The sequence below is a fragment of the Balaenoptera musculus genome, chromosome 3, assembly GCF_009873245.2.
Source record: "Balaenoptera musculus isolate JJ_BM4_2016_0621 chromosome 3, mBalMus1.pri.v3, whole genome shotgun sequence".
Lineage (NCBI taxonomy): Eukaryota > Metazoa > Chordata > Mammalia > Artiodactyla > Balaenopteridae > Balaenoptera > Balaenoptera musculus.
The window spans coordinates 22,088,790-22,103,023 of NC_045787.1; the positions used below are offsets into that span (position 1 = coordinate 22,088,790).

Below are 14,234 nucleotides of genomic sequence, written 5' to 3' on the forward strand. Positions count from 1 at the left end.
CAATAGTAGTCAATACACTTTGATCATTTTCTATGTGGAGTAGTATGCTTTATGTGGCTTATGTTATTTAATCTCTTCAATTAATCTATGAGGAGTCACTCAATGTTTGTCAACATCACAGATTAATAAATTGTGTTTAATACAGATTAGGTATCTTTTCTCAAGATTATGAAACTAGAAAGCATCAGAATAAGAGTTTTCAAACCCTTATTTAGCAAGGCAGTATATACTTCCTAATGCATATGATTAAGAAACAAGTTATCTCATACTTTATGTATATGTTATTTGATACTAAGAGACTTAGTCAATCCTTCTGAGGGTACAGGTAATGGTAAATGCTTTTTCTTTCCACCCAAAATCTTCAGATAAAATGTTTTTAAGTGAATTGACTGTAAATAAAATTTTAATTTTATCTTAACAATATGTTAGAAAGATAGTTTAAAAAGTTTTTCCTAATTCAAGATGATTTATATAATTTATATAATGTTCGCATTAATTAAAACATGGTAACTGGGGTATACGTATGGATAATTAGAGTAAGTTGGTAAGCTAAATTTTCTGTGTCTAACATAGATTATAAATTTGAGTGGACAAGAAAAATATGTTGCAATATCCATTTAAGCAACAGCAGCTTCTTATTACAAACACCATGCTTAATATAACCATCCCCAGATATAAGTGAAAAATATCTGATTATCACAGTTTTGTTTTTGCTTTTTTTAGTAAACAAAAGAGATATTAAGTTTCAGAATGATGAGCTCAAGTTTCTTATTCCATGTGTCATTAGGATAAGTGGTATATAAATATTCTCCAACTTTGTTCTACCTCTTCACAACAAAGTGCAATGATAAACTGATGCTTTGCAATCTGAAAATCACATTTGTCACTTTTTTCCTCTAAGGGCGTCAGATTGAAAAACCTTTCTGATTTATGATCTGTGCTTCAATTACAGTTGAATTCAAGACTACATGAAAGAACTTGGTGCTGACAGTATTCAATTTTCGCATGTATATGGTTTTCCAAGACACCATAGTTTTCTGCTCCTTGTCCTTACTCATCTGTCTACTTGCATCTTAGATTAAAGATTTTCAACCAATATGCTTATTTGAAAGGGCCTTGTTTGAATTTTAGTGTTATTATTTTGCTGCCCCATTTATACCTTATACTTAAATAAATTGCTACTCCCCACTCCTATAGCTTGTTACAAAGTCTCCACTGTGGATTACAAAAATGTTTCATAATATCTGACCCTGAGGTGGCTAACATGATTCCAACATATTATCTATAGGATAAATCCAAGCACCTCAAGGATAGATAGGTGTAGAAAGATCAAGTTAACAAAAACTAACACTTATAATATGAAAAAAAAAAAACACTAGAACAACATGCAGTGCTTAGCAAACAATATACTGTGAAGAATATGAATATTACAATGTCTATATTTGTTGTCACTCACATAGAAGTGTGGTGATATCATTAATCATTGAATTAGCCTAGCTAGATTTTGATGGCTAAGAACACTCTCCAAATAGGCATCTTGATTTTTTCCACTGAGATGGGATTGGAATTTCAGTTCTCCAACTAAGAGATGTTTTATATCAACCTAACTTGACATAATTAGCCAATTCTCAATTTAATGTGTCATCCAATCTCTCCCCACTGATGTTCATAAATTTTGTATACACTCTGGTTTCATTGGATTATTCATTATTTTTGACTTGACTCTCTATTCCAAGGCAAAAATAAAAGGTTTTATAGTACATTATAGTAGTTGCTAGATCAAATACCTAAATTTTAGCTTCCTTTCACATTTATAATCATAAATCTATTAAATTAATTTCCAGAATATTTTGAAATATAGGAAGATTGAGATACACATTCTTGTCATGTTTAGATATGTCTGTTGGTACTTATGCTTTCTTTGAATTTTATTAAACATTGAATTGATTTTATCAAGTATAAAAATATATTCTCTCTTAAGATTTAATTGCTATTTACTAGTGATATTTGAGATTTGCTTTTTTTTAAATAATGCAAGTCAGTCTGTGGTTTGACACAGCAAAGTCCATTTCAACTTATAGTTCAGAACTATTTAAATAATATGAGAATTAGTTGATTTTAGGTATATGAAAACTTCCTTTCTAAAGACCTGTGATTCTTGTACCTTTCAACATGGTAGTTTTTGTAGATTTTTAAAAAAATTTCTTCATTATTATGGTACTATTCAGTATTCTTCTCATACATTAATCAATGATGCTAATGTATCTTAATATAAATAATCAATTTTATTTAGTAATTAAATAAATTAGCACTGAATTATTTTAAAAATGCCTTATGATTTTACAATGTTTATATTAGGAGCCATCAAGCCCTAAAATATTTTTCCTGAAGAGATACGACAAGATTTTATATAAATTTTGAGTAAATGCTTATTTTTGCCTTTTTTCTACTTTATTTCATATTCACACCACAATAATGACTCTTTTAATTTAAAATATAAACCATAGAGGTTTCCTTAAAGGTGGCAGGGGAGGACCGGAACTGTCAAAGACTGAGTGACAGGTGGGGTTGGGAATCACTGAACGGTCTTGACAGACTCAAAGTTGCTGGCAGCTTGGAACTGCACCTGGTAGGACAGTGGATGAATCTTGCAACTGTAGACTTTGGACATAAACTGGTTAGTGGGCTGCTTGGGCCGGCATTCAGTGTGCACCGTGAAGAGCATTGTGAGGGAAACTGGTACCCAAGTAGGGGCCTTCCGTGTGGTGCTTCCTCAATGGTGTCTTAGGTGTGGAAACGTCCATGAACTTGGGGCAGTAGAGCTTCACCAGGGCCTCACCTGGGGTGTCAGAAAGGCTATTGGAAAGCATTGGCTTGTTCTCACAGCGCACATGTGGCAGTAGCCAAACTCTCCCTGCTAGTACTTTTCCAACATCTGGGTGGTGCCATGGTTTGTGAGGACATAGGTGGTCTGGGTGAACCCATACAGCATCTTGGCTGACTGCTTAATCAGGGTTCTCTGGTTGGGGTTGTCTTCCAGCTCTTCATCAGGCTCCAGGGCCAAGATCATGTCTAGAGCTTGTCTACAGTGAGGCACCTGCTCATTGAGTTGACTGAGATTAAATTTGTCCTGGATGGAGTCTTCATCCACTTCACAGAAGAATTCATAGTCATGGAGCCCACAGAACCAGTATAAATAACACTTCCTGATGTTTAAATCATTTTTTTTTAATTTATCATTTATTTTTCCTTACTGATTTCCTGATGCTTCTTTGTCTCTGTAATTTTGCTTTCTTGAGTGATCATAAAAGTCTTTGAAAGTTAGGGGTCTTTTTTTTCTTTTGTTTTGCAAAGTATGTCATGATTAAAATGTGTTTCTACTTATTTTAATGAAGAAATAAATAAAAATATCATGGGAATGATATTTTTAATTTCTATGTACTTTTAAGTGTTTATTGAGCATAGTATCGGTAAAGACTAGTGACCACATCAAAAGAGTTCACCTCAATGGATTGATTTCACATGTCAGAAGATACCTGCTTAGTCAGACTCAGATCAAAAACAGAATACCAATAACCTAGCACATTCTCATCTCAGTAAAAACTGTTCCAGTTAACTGCTCTCATGACTTCTAAAACCAGAGATTAGTCCTGTCTTTTTTTGTACTTAGTATTAATAAATTATGCATTATGTACGTTATAGATGATCAATTCCCATTTTGTGAATATTCCACAATTCTTATGGCTTCTCCTATGAGTGGACATTTATGTGGGTAGCTTCCAGTTTGGGCTTACAAATAATGCTATAATGAATATTCTAGTGCATGCCTTTCAGTGAACTTATGAATGCACTCTTGTTGGGTTTAGGTATATATGTAGGAGTGGAGCTGATTATCTTTGGAACAGTGTATCTTCAGCTTTTCTAAATACTACAGTTTTTCGAACTGTCCTTATGCTTGAGTTTTGGTTTTTTTTCCTATTGATACCTTTTTTTGTTAGTACATCTTTATTGGAGTATAATTGCTTCACAATACCATGTTAGTTCCTGTTGCACAACAACAGATTGTTGCACAATCAGCCATATGCATACACATGTCCCCATATCCCCTCCCTCTTGAGCCTCCCTCCATCCTCCCTATCCCACCCCTCTAAGTCATCACAAAGCACCTAGCCGATCTCCCTGTGCTATGCTGCTGCTTCCCACCAGCCAACTATTTTACATTCGGTAGTGTATATACATCAATGCTACTCTCACTTTGCCCCAGCTTCCCCCTCCCACCCCATGTCATCAAGTCCATTTTCTATGTCTACCTCTTTATTCCTGCCCTGCAACTAGGTTCATCAGTACCATTTTTTTTTTTTTTAGATTCCATATATATGCCTTAGCATACGGTGACATACTTCACTCTGTATGACAGACTCTAGGTCCACCCACCTCACTACAAATAACTCAATTTCGTTTCTTTTTATGGCTGAGTAATATTCCATTGTATATATGTGCCACATCTTCTTTATCCATTACTCTGTCAACGGACACTTAGGTTGGTTCCATGTTCTGGCTATTGTAAATAGTGCTGCAATGAACATTGGGGTGCATGTCTCTTTTTGAATTATGGTTCTCTCAGGGTATATGCCCAGTAGTGGAACTGCTAGGTCATATGGTAGTTCTATTTTTAGTTCTTTAAGGAACTTCCATACTATTTTCCATAGTGGTTGGATCAATTTACATTCCCACCAACAGTGCAGGAGGGTTCCCTTTTCACCACACCCTTTCCAGCATTTATTGTTTCTAGCTTTTTTGATAATGGCCATTCTGACTGGTGTGAGGTGATACCTCATTGTAGTTTTGATTTGCATTTCTCTAATAATTAGTGATGTTGAGCACCTTTTCATGTGCCTCTTGGCCAACTGTATGTCTTCCTTGGTGAAATGTCTATTTAGGACTTCTGCCCATTTTTTAACTGGATTGTTTGTTTTTTTGATATTGAGCTACATGAGCTATTTGTATATTTTGGAGATTAATCCTTTGTCTGTTGTTCTATTTGCAAATATTTTCTCCCATTCTGAGGGTTGTCTTTTTGTCTTGTTTATGGTTTCCTTTGCTGTGCAAAAGTTTTAAGTTTAATTAAGTCCCATTTGTTTATTTTTGTTTTTATTTCTGTTACTCTAAGAAATGGGTCAAAAAAGTTCTTCCTGTGGTTTATGTCAAAGAGTGTTTTTCCTGTGTTTTCCTCCAAAAGACCAGTGTCTGGTCTTACATTTAAGTCTTTTATCCATTTGGAGTTTATTTTTGTGTATGGTGTTAGACAGTGTTCTAATTTCATTCTTTTACATGTAGTTGTCCAGTTTTCCCAGCACCACTTATTGAAGCAGCTGTCTTTTCTCCATTGTATGTTCTTGCCTCCTTTGTCATAAAACAGGTGCCCATATGTGCATGGATTTATCTCTGGTCATTCTATCCTGTACCATTGATCTATATTTGTTTTTGTGCCAGTACCTTACTGTCTTGATTACTGCAGCTTTGTGGTATAGTTTGAAGTCAGGGAGCCTAATTCCTCCAACTCCATTTTTTTTTCTCAAGATTGCTTTGGCTATTCGGGGTCTTTTGTGTTTCCATACAAATTGTGAAATTTTTTGTTCTAATTCTGTGAAATATGCCATTGGTAGTTTGATAGGGATTGCATTGACTCTGTAGATTGCTTTGGGTAGTATAGTTATTTTCACAATGTTGATTCTTCCAATTGAAGAACATGGTATATCTCTCATGTGTTTGTATCATCTTTAATTTCTTTCATCAATGTCTTATAGTTTTCTCCATACAGGTCTTTTGTCTCCTAAGGTAGGTTTATTCCTAGGTATTTTATTCTTTATGTTGAAATGATAAATGGGAGTATTTCCTTAATTTCTCTTTCAGATTTTTTGTCATTAGTGTATAGGAATGCAAGAGATTTATGTGCATTAATTATGTATCCTGCTACTTTATCAAATTCATTGATTAGCTCTAGTAGTTTTCCAGTAGCATTTTTAGGATTCTCTATATATAGTATTATGTCATCTGCAAACAGTGACAGTTTTACTTCTTCTTTTACAATTTGGATTCCTTTTATTTCTTTTTCTTCTCTGATTGCTGTGGCTAATACTTCCAAAACTATCTTGAAAAAAAGTGGTGAGAGTGGGCAACCTTGTTTTGTTCCAGATCTAAGGGAAATGGTTTCTGTTTTTCACCATTGGGAACAATGTAGACTGTGGGTTTGTCAAATACGGCCTTTATTATGTTGAGGTAGGTTCCCTCTATGCCTACTTTATTGAGAGTTTCTATCATAAATGGGTGTTGAATATTGTTCAAAGCTTTTTCCGCATCTATTGAGATTATCATATGGTTTTTATTCTTCAATTTGTTAATATGGTGTATCACATTGATTGATTTGCATATAGTGAAGAATCCTTGCATTCCTGGGATAAACCCCTCTTGATCATGGTGTATGATCCTTTTAATGTGCTGTTGGATTCTGTTTGCTAGTATTTTGTTGAGGATTTTTGCATCTATGTGCATCAGTGATATTGGTCTGTAGTTTTCTTTTTTGGGCACATCTTTCTCTGGGTGATGGTGGTCTTGTAGAATGAGTTTGGGAGTGTTCCTCCCTCTGCTATGTTTTGGAAGAGTTTGAGAAGAAGAGGTGTTAGCTCTTCTCTAAATGTTTGATAGAATTCACCTGTGAAGCCATCTGGTCCTGGGTTTTTGTTTGTTGGAAGATTTTTAATCACAGTTTCCATTTCAGTGCTTGTGATTGGTCTCTTCATATTTTCTATTTCTTCCTGGTTCAGTCTTGGAAGGTTGTGCTTTTCTAAGAATTTGTCCATTTCTTCCAGGTTGTCCATTTTATTGGCATATAGTTGCTGGTAGTAATCTCTCATGATCCTTTGTATTTCTGCAGTGTCATTTGTTACTTCTTCTTTTTCATTTCTAATTCTATTGATTTGAGTCTTCTCCCTTTTTTCTTGATGAGTCTGGCTAATGGTTTATCAATTTTGTTTATCTTCTCAAAGAACAAGCTTTTAGTTTTATTTATCTTTGCTATTGTTCCCTTCATTTCTTTTACATTTATTTCTGATCTGATCTTTATGATTTCTTTCCTTTTGCTAACTTTGGAATTTTTTTGTTCTTCTTTCTCTAATGGCTTTAGGTGTAAGGTTAGGTTGTTTGAGATTTTTCTTGTTTCTTGAGGTAGGATTGTATTGCTATAAACTTCCCTCTTAGAACTGCTTTTGCTGCATCCCATTGGCTTTGGGTCATTGTGTTTTCATTGTCATTTGTTTCTAGGTATGTTTTGATTTCCTCTTCGATTTTTCAGTGATCTCTTGGTTATTTAGTAGCATGTTGTTTAGCCTCCATGTGTTTGTATTTTTCACAGTGTGTTTCCTGTAATTGATAATCTAGCCTCATAGCATAGTGGTCGGAAAAGATACTTGATACAATTGCAATTTCCTTAAATTTACCAAGGCTTAATTTGTGACCCAAGATATGATCTATCCTGGAGAATGTTCCATGAGCATTTGAGAAGAGTGTGTATTCTGTTGTTTTTGGTTGGAATGTCCTATAAATATCAATTAAGTCCATCTTGCCTAATGTGTCATTTAAAGCTTGTGTTTCCATATTTATTTTCATTTTGGATGATCTGTCCTTTGGTGAAAGTGGGATGTTAAAGTCCCCTACTATTATTGTGTTATTGTTGATTTCCTCTTTTATGGCTATTAGCATTTGCCTTATGTATTGAGGTGCTCCTATATTGTGTGCATAAATATTTACCATTTTTATATCTTCTTCTTGGATTGATCCTTTGATCATTATGTAGTGTCCTTCTTTGTCTCTTGTAATAGCCTTTATTTTAAAGTCAGTTTTTCTGATATAAGAATTGCTACTCCAGCTTTCTTTTGATTTCCATTTGCATGGAAAATCTTTTTCCATCCCCTCACTTTTAGTCTGTATGTGTCACTATATCTGAAGTGGGTCTCTTGTAGACAACATATATATATATAGGTCTTGTTTTTGTATCCATTCAGCCAGTCTCTGTCTTTTGGTTGGAGCATTTAATCCATTTACATTTAAGGTAAGTATCAATATGTATATTCCTATTACCATTTTCTTAATTTTTTGGGACTTGTTTTTGTAAGTCTTCTCCTTCTCTAGTGTTTCCTACCTAGAGAAGTTCCTTTAGCACTTGTTGTAAAGCTGTTTTGGTGGTGCTGAATTCTCTTAGCTTTTGCTTGTCTGTAAAGCTTTTAATTTCTCTACTGAATCTGAATAAGATCTTTGGTGGGTGGAGTAATCTTTGTTGTAGGTTTTTCCCTTTCATCACTTTAAATATGTCCTGGTACTCACTTCTGTCTTGCAGAGTTTCTACTGAAAGATCAGCTGTTAACCTTTTGGGAATTACCTTGTATGTTATTTATTGCTTTTCCCTTGCTGCTTTTAATATTTTTTCTTTGTATTTAATTTTTGAAAGTTTGATTAATATGAGTTTTGGCTTATTTCTCCCTCGATTTATCCTGTATGGTACTCTCTGTGCTTCCTGGACTTGTTTGACTGTTTCCTTTCTCATGTTAGAGAAGTTTTCCAGTCTAATCTCTTCAAATATTTTCTCAGCCCCTTTCTTTTTCTCTTCCTCTTCTGGGACCCCATAATTCGAATGTTGGTGTGTTTAATATTGTCCCAGAAGTCTCTGAGCCTATCTTCAATTCTTTTCATTCTTATTTCTTTATTCTGCTCTGTGGCAGTTATTTCCCTTATTTTATTCTCCAGGTCACTTATCCGTTCTTCTGCCTCAGTTTTTCTGCTATTGATTCCTTCTAGAGAATTTTTAATTTCATTTATTGTATTGTTCATCATTGTTTGATTGCTCTTTAGTTCTTCTAGGTCCTTGTTAAATGTTTCTTGTATTTTCTCCATTCTATTTCCAAGATTTTAGATCATCTTTACTATCATTATTCTGCATTTTTTTCAGGTAGACTGTTCATTTCTCTTCATTTGTTTGGTCTGGTGTGTTTTTACCTTGCTCCTTCATCTGCTGCATGTTTCTCTGTCTTCTCATTTTGTTTAACTTACTGTGTTTGGGGTCTCCTTTTTGCAGGCTGCAGGTTCATAGTTCCCACTGATTTTGGTGTCTGCTCCCTGTGGGTGCAGTTAGTTCAGTGGCTTGTGTAGGCTTCCTAGTGGAGGGGACTGGTGCCTGTGTTTTGGTGGGTGGAGCTGGATCTTGTCTTTCTGGTGGGCAGGGCCATGTCCAGTGGATTTTTGGGGGGTGTCTGTGAACTTAGTATGATTTTCAGGCAGCCTGTCTGCTAATGGGTGGGGTTGTGTTCCTGTCTTGCTAGTTGTTTGGCATGGGGCATCCAGCACTGGAGCTTGCTGGCCATAGGGTGGAGCTGGGTCTTAGTGTTGAGATGGAAATCTCTGGGAGAGCTCTCACTGACTGATATTATGTGGGGCCCGGAGGTCTCTGGTCATCCGATGTCCTGAACTTTGCTCTCCCACCTAGGAGGCTCAGGCCTGACACCCGGCCGGAACACCAAGACCCTGTCAGCCACACGGCTCAGAAGAAAAGGAAGAAAAAAAAATAATAATAAAATATAAAAATGTTAAAAAATCAAAATAAAAATATAAAAAACAAAAAAAAAGAAGAGAGCAAGCAAACCAACAAACAAATCCACCAATGTTAACAAACACTAAAAACTAAACTAAGATAGACATAAAAATCAGAAACAAGTCAGTCACAGACAGCAATCCCCTAGTCTACACTTGCTCCCAAAGTCCACTACCTCAATTTTGGGAACATTTCTTGTCTATTTAGGTATTCCACAGATGCAGCATTCATCAAGTTGATTATGTGGATTTAATCCACTGCTCCTGAGGCTGCACAGAGAAATTTCCCTTTCTCTTCTTTGTTCGCACAGCTCCTGGGGTTCAGGTTTGGTTTTGGCCCTGCCTCTGTGTGTAGTTCGCCCTCAGGTGACTTTTCCCCCCCTAGACAGGAAGGGGTTAAAGCATCAGCTGATTAGGGCTCTCTTGCTCTCTCAGGCCTAGGAGAGGGAGGGGTACGGTAGTCATAATTGGAATGCGGTGCGAGCCTGCGGCGGCAGAGGCCAGCATGACATTGCAACAGCCTGAGGCTCTCCGTGTTTTCTCCCGGAGAATTTGTCCCTGGACCTCGGGACCCTGGCAGTGGTGTGCTGCACAAGTTCCCGGGGCGGTGGGGGTGTGTGGGTAGTGAACTGCTTGCACACAGGATTCTTGGTGGCAGAGGCAGCAGCGTTAACGTTTCATGCCCATTTCTGGGGTCCGAGCTGATAGCCAAGGCTCATGCTCATCTCTAGAGCTTGCTCAGGTGGTTCTCTGCCTTCTGTGTGTACATGGGGAAGGAATCCCCTCTCCTCGCACACCCCAAAACAATGGTCTCTTGCCTCTTCAGAAGGTTCAGACTTTTCCCCTGACTCCCTCCCAGCTATTTGTGGCACACTAGTCCCCTTCAGGCTGTGTTCACGCAGCCAACCCCAGTCCTCTCCCTGGGATCTGAACTCCAAAGCCTGATCCTCAGCTCCCAGCCTCCACCCACCCCAGTGGGTGAGCAGACAAGCATCTCAGGCTGGTGAGTGCTGGTTGGCACCAATCCTCTGTGTGGAAATCTCTCTGATTTGCCCTCTGCACCTCTGTTGCTGCGCTCTCCTCCATGGCTCCTAAGCTTCCTTCCTGCCCACCCCGCCCCGTCTCCACCAGTGAAGGGACTCCCTAGAGTCTGTAAAATTTTCCTCCTTCACAGTTCCCTCCCAGAGGTGCAAGTCCCATCCCTATTCTTTTGTCTCCATTTTTTTCTTTTTTCTTTTGTCCTACCCAGGTACGTGGAGTGTTTCTTGCCTTTTGGAAAGTCTGAGATCTTCTGCCAGCATTCAGTAGGTGTTCTGTAAGAGTTGTTCCACATGTAGATGTATTTCTGATGTATTTGTGGAAAGGAAGGTGATCTCCACATCTTACTCCTCCACCATCTTGAGGGTCCCCTCTAAAAGTTGGTTCTTAAAAGTCAAAAAGTCTTTCATTTTCTTACTAGATAGTTCTGATGTGACCTATAGGTAGGTCCCTTTGTCACAGCTATTGTGTGGAAAGTGGGTCTTTCTAGGTCTCCACCTGTAATAAAAAGCAGCACTCACTTTTGTTGCTACCTGTCATGCACCAGCTTTGGGATAAATTTCTCAACGTTAGATAACATGGGTTAAGAAATAAGCTTTACTGAAGAAATGAAAACTTACATAAAGAAACAACTGCCAAGGTAAAGGAGGCTAAATCAATACCACTGTGAGATACCATTCTGTACCATTTAGGATGGCTATAATAAAAAACAAAACAAAACAAGCAAAACACAAAAACACAGAAACAAAAACAGAAGATAACAAGAGTTGGTGAGGATGTGTAGAAATTTTAACCCTTGTGTGTTGCTGGTGAGAACATAAAATGGTGCAGCTGCTGTGGAAAACTGTATAACTGTTCCTCAAAATTGTAAACATAGAATTATTATATGTTACAGCAATTTCACATTTGAGCATATACCCCAAAGATTTGAAAGCTGGCATTCAAAAAGATATCAGTACACCTATATTCATAGCAGCATCATTCACAATAGCCAAATGGTGGAATCAACCTATGTGTCCATCAACAGATAAATGAATAAACAAGGCATATATACAATGAAATATTATTCAATCTTAAAAAAAGAATGAAATTCTGACTCATGTCACAACATGGATGCACCTTGAAAACGTTATGCTCAGTGAAATAAGCCAGTTACAAAAAGATAATTATTGTATTATCCCACTTATATGAAGTATCTACAGTAGTCAAATTCATAGAGGCAGAAAGTGAAATGGAGCTTGTCAGAGGAAACAGGGAGGGGGACTGGTGAGTTATATCTAATGTTACGGAGTTTCAATTGGGGAAGATGGAAAAGTTCTGGTGTTATATATATTTTATCACAATTAAAAAAAAAAAAAAAACGATGCACAGGTCTTCCTTCCCCCACTACCACAGGGAGAGATGTATGGTAAAGCTGGTGGGCCATATGGTCAGTCTGATTTTAATTGGAAAGACCCACCCCTAGTTACTCTTTCTTTTTATAGTTCAAACTTGAAAGTTTGTCACTTTGGGATAAACAGACTGCTTGGTGTCAAGAAGTCTAGGTGCCAACCACTTACAAGAGTTATTTGGACAAATGAGTTTCCCAGCATCCAGAGATATTTTGGGGTCCAAAGGATTTTTATAGATATTCTTGTCACGAAATAAAGCCACACTTCCCACAGGAAGAGCTGAGCAAGGGAATGGGAGGCCCTCGTCCCAGTGGACTCACTGCCCCTTTCTCCAAGAGTGAGCTCCTTGAGTTTCTCCAGATAATTCTACTCCTTGTATTACATGAAGAGAGGAAAATATTTCCTAAGGGACCTGACATGTAGCCTAACAAAATTTTGTTTTAAAATTATAGCTTCTTGACAAAATAATACATGAAGATACTCACCAGCTCATCACTTTTCTATTCTTCTTTTGTTATTACTCCTTTCTCTCTTCTCTTGATTTTAATGCCAATACAAACTCCAAATTTTCTCTATCTGATTGTTCCTGTTGGTCACTTTTCTCTTATAACCAGTTCCTAAATATAAATATGAAGATTTTTTGTTATCCATCCTCATGTTTTTCTCTTTTTTTATGCTACAGTTATATTTATAGATTTAGATATGATAAAATCATAAAGATATGTTTACCCAAAGTGATGATCCTAACACGTTTGTTTTATCTTTTTTTTCAGACATCCCAATACAATGATATTCAGTACTAAAATGATACAAACTTACAATAGAAAGAGAACAGGAGTGGAAGAACAGTGGACAAGATAATAAAAGATATTATAGACACAAAGTTGATAGAAATATACTGGCTGAGGAAGTAGAGAAGAAAAAGTTTCCTTTTAGAAGAGACATAAAGGAATTCAGATTTGGGAGCTAAATAAACTGTAATTTTATTGTCATTAAATATCAGAATTTTTTTAATGCAGCAATTAAAAAAACAAAACACAGAGGGAAGAAGAGCAGACTTATCAGAAATAGGAAAATTATAAGGCAGTAGTTCTCACACTTTGGCTCTGGGACCAGGAGTATCAGCATCAATTGGGAACTTGTTAGCAATGCAGATTCTCCAGACCTACCCAGACCCGTTGTTTCAAAACCTGAATCAGCAACCCAGGGTTGAACAGGCTCTCAGGTGATTCCCATTGCATGTGAGAACAGTAACCACAGTGAAGTCTTTACCTAAGTGGTAGAGTCAGGGATGTTCACTAATGGATTGGTATATTTTTCAATATTTCAACTCTAGTTTACCACACAGATATGACAGGAGATAAGATTTTCATTTTAAAAAGGTTACTTTTACAGTCTTAAAAGTGGGTGGATTAAAAAGGGAAGTTTACTAAGTCAGAGACTTTTATAGTCCAGACAAAAAATGCTAAACACAATCAAGGGCGCAATTGGTAAATCTGTATTTTACATTTACTTTTTTCATTAGCCTAAAAATAGTCTCTAAAAATAGTCTATTAATTTAAAAAAATTAAGAAAAAAATTACTGCATTTTAATCTGTCTTTAAGAGGCAGACTTGAGGAGATACTTAATAAAGAAAAGTCATTTAAATCATTTATTAGGTTTTTAAAAAATATACATATGTAATAAGAGTTCTCCATCCTAAAATTTATTTTTTCCTGGAGTGAGGGCTGAGCTATGTAACTTTTGAAAATTGTAGTGGATTATGTTTAAGTTACTAATTTCAAGTACTGAATCCTCTCACTAAATCTTTTTAGAACTGTATTTAGTTTTTCATTGTTGTTGTTTCTTTTTTTTTTCGCATATTGCCTTTATTTTGCAGAAAATGTTTTGCTGATTGTCTTTGGCTATTTTTTTCAGAAGAAAAATATTGCCGTTGTAGGTTTAACAATACAAGAGGCAATTACATATGCTCAAAATAAACACATTCTACTGGGCAGAACAGTGAAATTTCCATTTCAGTTAAAGTCTGTTGTCCTCAACTATGAATTTATTATTTTGTCCTTAACAGCTCAACTATAAGTATGATAGCTGTCACAAAAGGGACCTGAAAACTACTCTGAAGCAACAAGGAATGCAATTGAAAGTATGCTTTTTATTTCACTAAA

The 14,234-nt window shown here is 36.4% G+C and overlaps 1 pseudogene; it reads right to left on the reverse strand.

Annotated features, from left to right (window-relative positions):
- Window positions 1-2,575: 2,575 nt before the first annotated feature.
- Window positions 2,576-11,036, reverse strand: LOC118892027 (annotated as a pseudogene).
- Window positions 11,037-14,234: the final 3,198 nt, after the last annotated feature.